Raw genomic sequence first — 7,500 nt, 5'->3', positions numbered from 1 at the left:
GTCCTTGATGTCAGGAGATCTTTGGTAGTGTTGTTATTGATGGTGTTAGGCTACGTCCTTGATGCCAGGAGATCTTTGGTAGTGTTGTTATTGATGGTGTTAGGCTACGTCCTTGATGCCAGGAGATCTTTGGTAGTGTTGTTATTGACGGTGTTAGGCTACGTCCTTGATGCCAGGAGATCTTTGGTAGTGTTGTTGTTGACGGTGTTAGGCTACGTCCTTGATGCCAGGAGATCTTTGGTAGTCTTGTTGTTGATGGTGTTAGGCTACGTCCTTGATGTCAGGAGATCTTTGGTAGTGTTGTTATTGATGGTGTTAGGCTACGTCCTTGATGCCAGGAGATCTTTGGTAGTGTTGTTATTGATGGTGTTAGGCTACGTCCTTGATGTCAGGAGATCTTTGGTAGTGTTGTTATTGATGGTGTTAGGCTACGTCCTTGATGCCAGGAGATCTTTGGTAGTGTTGTTATTGACGGTGTTAGGCTACGTCCTTGATGCCAGGAGATCTTTGGTAGTGTTGTTATTGATGGTGTTAGGCTACGTCCTTGATGTCAGGAGATCTTTGGTAGTGTTGTTATTGATGGTGTTAGGCTACATCCTTGATGCCAGGAGATCTTTGGTAGTGTTGTTATTGATGGTGTTAGGCTACGTCCTTGATGCCAGGAGATCTTTGGTAGTGTTGTTATTGATGGTGTTAGGCTACGTCCTTGATGCCAGGAGATCTTTGGTAGTGTTGTTATTGATGGTGTTAGGCTACGTCCTTGATGTCAGGAGATCTTTGGTAGTCTTGTTATTGATGGTGTTAGGCTACATCCTTGATGCCAGGAGATCTTTGGTAGTGTTGTTATTGATGGTGTTAGGCTACATCCTTGATGCCAGGAGATCTTTGGTAGTGTTGTTATTGATGGTGTTAGGCTACGTCCTTGATGTCAGGAGATCTTTGGTAGTCTTGTTATTGACGGTGTTAGGCTACGTCCTTGATGTCAGGAGATCTTTGGTAGTCTTGTTATTGATGGTGTTAGGCTACGTCCTTGATGTCAGGAGATCTTTGGTAGTGTTGTTATTGATGGTGTTCGGCTACGTCCTTGATGCCAGGAGATCTTTGGTAGTGTTGTTATTGATGGTGTTAGGCTACGTCCTTGATGCCAGGAGATCTTTGGTAGTCTTGTTATTGATGGTGTTAGTTAGGCTACGTCCTTGATGCCAGGAGATCTTTGGTAGTGTTGTTATTGATGGTGTTAGGCTACGTCCTTGATTCCAGGAGATCTTTGGTAGTCTTGTTATTGATGGTGTTAGGCTACGTCCTTGATGCCAGGAGATCACGATCATAACATCAGTCTGAGATAATTTCCTTCATATTTAGAATTCCATCTTTCCCATTTATTCTAAGTACTTATAAGGATTTTGCTTTATATTATTGTAGTACTGGAGGTTTCTCATCAGGGGGACCTCCGAATCCGAATCGTAATAAAGAACGTCAGCCTTTTCTCTCTCTGTAACAGATGGATATTTAAGCAATAGCTCATGACAGGCCGTGGTATATGCTTATTATACCACACCTAAGGGTTGTTATATATTAGTATAGTATTATATTATACCACCCTTAGGTGTGGTATAATAAGCATACATCACAAAGTTAACCTTAGATGTTTCCATTTCGGTAGGCAGCTAGCGAACATTGTTACCGTTAGCCAGCTTGCGGCTAGCTAGCTCAGCCGTCGCATACTGATGATGTTACTAGCAGGAGATGACGGTAAGCATTACCGCAAGGCACTCTGGGTATTATGGTGACACGGGTTGGCTTAGGAGCTCCCGTTTGCGAGGCTAGCTAGCTACCATTTGTTTTCTCAGAGGCGGGGTGTTTCGGGGATGCGGCTCTAGCTGTGGTATACGCTAACTATACCAAAGCTGTGAACCAATCAGATTGCTTGAGACGGCTGTTTTATAATCAGCCATTAGACCTGCAGTTGGGTGGGTCCATCCGGCCAGCAGTCTGTCTGTGTTTGAATGTGTGGAGCTGGGACAGAGCTCATTGAGTTGGGCTTTGCATCGCTGGGAGCTGCTAACACAGCTGGAAACACACACTTCATAATTAAAGACAAGGATATTCCACTGTGACTGCACAGCAGGAAGGGCCCGATGCACACACACACACACACACACACACACACACACACACACACACACACACACACACACACACACACACACACACACACACACACACACACACACACACACACCTTTCTCCATCTCTCTTCTGGCTAGGGCAAGCCAAGGGTGTTTAGCTGGTGCTGATGCTGATGGTGATGGTGATGCTGATGCTGATGGTGATGGTGATGGTGATAGTGATAGTGATGGTGATGGTGATGGTGATGTGATGGTGCTGATGCTTCAGAGAGCACAGGGTGGAAGCTGACAGATGTACAATAAAAAAGCCATCATTGAGTAGTGTGGAACTTTTGAAACCCTCCAGTGATGTAGTTTGACTCACTGGACTTCACTCTGGTTTGAGTAGTGTGGAAGTTTTGAAACCCTCCAGTGATGTAGTTTGACTCACTGGACTTCACTCTGGTTTGAGTAGTGTGGAAGTTTTGAAACCCTCCAGTGATGTCGTTTGACTCACTGGACTTCACTCTGGTTTGAGTAGTGTGGAAGTTTTGAAACCCTCCAGTGATGTAGTTTGACTCACTGGACTTCACTCTGGTTTTAGTAGTGTGGAAGTTTTGAAACCCTCCAGTGATGTAGTTTGACTCACTGGACTTCACTCTGGTTTGAGTAGTGTGGAAGTTTTTAAACCCTCCAGTGATGTACGGTAGTTTGACTCACTGGACTTCACTCTGGTTTGAGTAGTGTGGAAGTTTTGAAACCCTCCAGTGATGTAGTTTGACTCAATAAAAAAGCCATCATTGAGTAGTGTGGAAGTTTTGAAACCCTCCAGTGATGTAGTTTGACTCACTGGACTTCACTCTGGTTTTAGTAGTGTGGAAGTTTTGAAACCCTCCAGTGATGTAGTTTGACTCACTGGACTTCACTCTGGTTTGAGTAGTGTGGAAGTTTTTAAACCCTCCAGTGATGTACGGTAGTTTGACTCACTGGACTTCACTCTGGTTTGAGTAGTGTGGAAGTTTTGAAACCCTCCAGTGATGTAGTTTGACTCACTGGACTTCACTCTGGTTTGAGTAGTGTGGAAGTTTTGAAACCCTCCAGTGATGTAGTTTGACTCACTGGACTTCACTCTGGTTTGAGTAGTGTGGAAGTTTTGAAACCCTCCAGTGATGTAGTTTGACTCACTGGACTTCACTCTGGTTTGAGTAGTGTGGAAGTTTTGAAACCCTCCAGTGATGTAGTTTGACTCACTGGACTTCACTCTGGTTTGAGTAGTGTGGAAGTTTTGAAACCCTCCAGTGATGTAGTTTGACTCACTGGACTTCACTCTGGTTTGAGTAGTGTGGAAGTTTTGAAACCCTCCAGTGATGTAGTTTGACTCAATAAAAAAGCCATCATTGAGTAGTGTGGAAGTTTTTTAATCCTCCAGTGATGTAGTTTAATGTACAATAAAAAAGCCATCATTGAGTAGTGTGGAAGTTTTGAAATCCTCCAGTGATGTAGTTTAATGTACAATAAAAAAGCCATCATTGAGTAGTGTGGAAGTTTTTTAATCCTCCAGTGATGTAGTTTAATGTACAATAAAAAAACCATCATTGAGTAGTGTGGAAGTTTTGAAATCCTCCAGTGATGTAGTTTAATGTACAATAAAAAAGCCATCATTGAGTAGTGTGGAAGTTTTGAAATCCTCCAGTGATGTAGTTTAATGTACAATAAAAAAGCCATCATTGAGTAGTGTGGAAGTTTTGAAATCCTCCAGTGATGTAGTTTAATGTACAATAAAAAAGCCATCATTGAGTAGTGTGGAAGTTTTGAAATCCTCCAGTGATGTAGTTTGACTCGCTGGACTTCACTCTGGTTGAAGTTTTGAAACCCTCCAGTGATGTAGTTTGAATAAAAAAGCCATCATTGAGTAGTGTGGAACTTTTGAAACCCTCCAGTGATGTAGTTTGACTCGCTGGACTTCACTCTGGTTGCTAAGCAATCTAACACTCTCCTCACCACTGACAAAAAATGTATTTGTTGTTGCTTGGCAACATTAACTTGCTCACAGTATCAATATAACCACACTTAACTCATCCCTTTCAGGGCGTTCTGATGCTGCTGCCAACTAACGGCTGCACCCCACGCTTAGCTGCAACGCCATCACGAGATGAGGTGTTGATATATTAACAGAGGCGTTTATCACATAATAAAACACAATGATCCATAAACACACACAGAGCCACAGGGATGTCACTCATTTCACTGGGCTTTTTTGCTAGGTTAACCCATTGATACCTGATGCAGCATTTGCATGTATATCCCTCATTTGTGTGTGTATCCCTTCAAGGCCGCGAACCGCGTCACGCGGTTCGCGGTCTTAAAGGGATACACACACAAATGTTGCATCAGGTATCAATGGGTTAATAGCAGCCAGACCTCCTATCCTGTCGCCTCATCCCACAAGAATAGTTCAAAGTTAGATTAAAAAAAAAAGGAGCTATAGATTGAAGGCTTATGATGTGGAGGACAGAGGTGGGTGGATGAAGCGAAGAGGGATGAAGAAAGATAAAGACAGATTGAACTACGTTGTCTCTCTTTGAAGGCAGCTTTGGAATGGGTTGAATGTGGTATCTATAAATGTCAGAGAGGGGAGAGAGAGAGGGCACATTTCTAGAGAGAATCTGAGAGAGATACAGAAGAGAAGAGAAGGGTGATGATACATGATGACAGACAGAGAAAGAATGATGTCTTTCACTGGCTTCCCATCTCGGCACGCATTAAATTCAAAACACTGGTTCTGGCCTACAGGGCAGTACACCAGACCCTGTACTTACAATCTATGGTCAGGCTCCAAATCTTTCACCGTTCCCTCCGCTCCTCCACCAGCACAGGACGCCTCGGCCCTCCTTCGCTACGGGGGCTCAAAAGTCGCTCATCCCGTTCGCGACTCTTCTCGTCCCTGGCACCTCAATGGTGGAACGAGCTTCCACCTTCTGTCAGGACGGCCGAATCACTGCCGATCTTTCGGAAAAGACTAAAGACACACCTTTTCATGCTCCATCTGGGCCCTTCTTGATCTAACTTCTTTCTCTTTAAAAACAAAAACAAACAACAAACAAACCAAAAAAACTACTAACCTTAACTTGTACCACTGTTCCTTCAGAAGTTGTAGTTACCATAGACTGTGCTACATAGTTGATTGCTCTATTGCTGACAAAAATGTGTTATTGTAAGTCGCTTTGGATAAAAGCGTCTGCCAAATGACGTAATGTAAAAAAAAAAAAAAATGTCTGAGAGAGAGAGAGAGAGAGAGAGAGAGAGAGAGAGAGAGAGAGAGAGAGAGAGAGAGAGAGAGAGAGAGAGAGAGAGAGAGAGAGAGAGAGAGAGAGAGAGAGAGAGAGAGAGAGAGAGAGAGAGAGAGTACAAAGGGAGAGGGAGACAGATAAGCGAATAACAAGCTGAGTAGAAGCAAGGGCATTCACGAGTCACGACTACTGCGTTTCAGTAGTCATTGACTACTCCCAAAAGTAGTCGACAAGTCACGGGTTCACCCAATAAAAACGATCAATTCTCGTTTAAAAAAAACGCGAACCTAACTAAGCTCAGACTGAAGGTGAGCTTTTCAATTTGAAACATTTCAGAGACTATTTGAAGCCAGTTTTCTGTCGATGGAGGATCCACCTGCAGGCATTTATGATGAGCCTTTTCCCCCAATAGATATCTATCACTTCCTCTTCCTGTCACATCATCCAGAAGCTCCCTCAAATCCAGAACCACAGGAATGAGTCCAGAAGTATCTTCTGGGTTCTTCAGTGAAAAAGTCTATGGGGTTTTTAGAATGAGGATTTCACTTCAATGCATAAAATAAGGTCTGTGGTTAACAAAAGTTTTTGAAAACGCAAACCTGGGTTCTGCATGATAATCTTCACAAACGTGAATAACTTTGATGACTTTTGGAACGTAAATTCGCGATTTTTATGAAACGCTTCAAAAGGCATAAAAGTTATTCACGTTTGTGAAGAGTATCATGCAGAATCCAGGTTCGCGTTTTTCATAAACTTTTGTTAACCGCAGACCTTATTTGATGCATTTAAGTGAAATCCCCATTCTAAAACCTCATAGACTTTTCCCCTGAAGAAACAAATGGCGGCGATTTCTGGATAAAGCCTACAAAAATACATCATCCCTGCGGTACTCGATCTATACAGAACAAGGCAAGTCTTTGGTATTTGTGAAGTCAAGATCTCCTGTATCCTCTCACATCGTTCTATTATATATATATATAGATCTCCTGTATCCTCTCACATCGTTCCAGAATGATTCCATTCCTAAACAGCCCCAGAAGACATGATGATGATTTGCTTCATCACACTAACTGCATTGATTTTAGGATTCATTGATTTTGGTTTTCCAGCAAAATTCCTGCCAAGTTGGAGCTTGTTGTTGTTGTTGTTGTTCTTTGTGCTGCAGGTCTTGCAAATATTTGACCATTGTTCAGCTGTAATTTCAGCATTCAATTATTTTCCCCATCTTTCTCTAATATAGTCTCTGTTGCAGGGGCGGACTGCATAATCAGGCACGTCGGGCAAATGCCCGGTGGCCTGGCCTGGCCTGGCCTGAATTTTTTTTTTTTTTTTTTTTTTTTTTTTTGGTGCTCGCAGTCAGGCCACTCACTGAACAGCAGGCCAGGCGCCGCCTACTGGTTTACTAGTGGTTTTATTACTTTATTCAGGGTTAAAGTGGGTGCATCTCATTGTACAATTGGACTCGGCCCAAATTGGGCTTCAAACGGCCCAAATTGGGCTTCAAACGGCCCAAATCTGGCTACAAACCACCCAAACTGGGCTTCAAACGGCCCAAATCTGGCTTCAAATGGCCCAAATTGGGCTTCAAACGGCCCAAATCTGGCTTCAAATGGCCCAAACTGGGCTTCAAACGGCCCAAATCTGGCTTCAAATGGCCCAAATTGGGCTTCAAACGGCCCAAATTTTTTGCCGCCGCCCTTCGGACGCCGGCACGCGAGTCGGCCCGTATCGGCCTGGCCTGCTTGGTATCTAATGCCCGGCCTGAATTAGGATCCCAGTCCGCCCCTGCTCTGTTGTATGTTTACGAGAACCGTTAATACTCTGGTATAGAGCTTTGACCCTGTTCTCCTGCTCCCTTTTGTATGTCTGTGTGCTAACAGTTGTATACGTTGACTTGGGTTTGCATATGGATCTTGTTCTTGGATTTGGTGGAGAAAGTAATGTTGCATAATGTAATATTATATATAATATAATGTTATATGTAACATATGAAAGTACCTGTAAAAATCTACATTCTCCAGACCATAGTGTCTTTCAAAGCCTGAAAGCTTTGCAGTTCATTCTCTTCCATTATTTTTGCAAAATGCGCTAATCCCTCTGTT

Source organism: Poromitra crassiceps (genome assembly GCF_964638095.1).
Source record: "Poromitra crassiceps genome assembly, contig: HAP1_SCAFFOLD_708, whole genome shotgun sequence".
NCBI lineage: Eukaryota > Metazoa > Chordata > Actinopteri > Beryciformes > Melamphaidae > Poromitra > Poromitra crassiceps.
Note: the sequence above shows the minus strand (reverse complement) of the source record.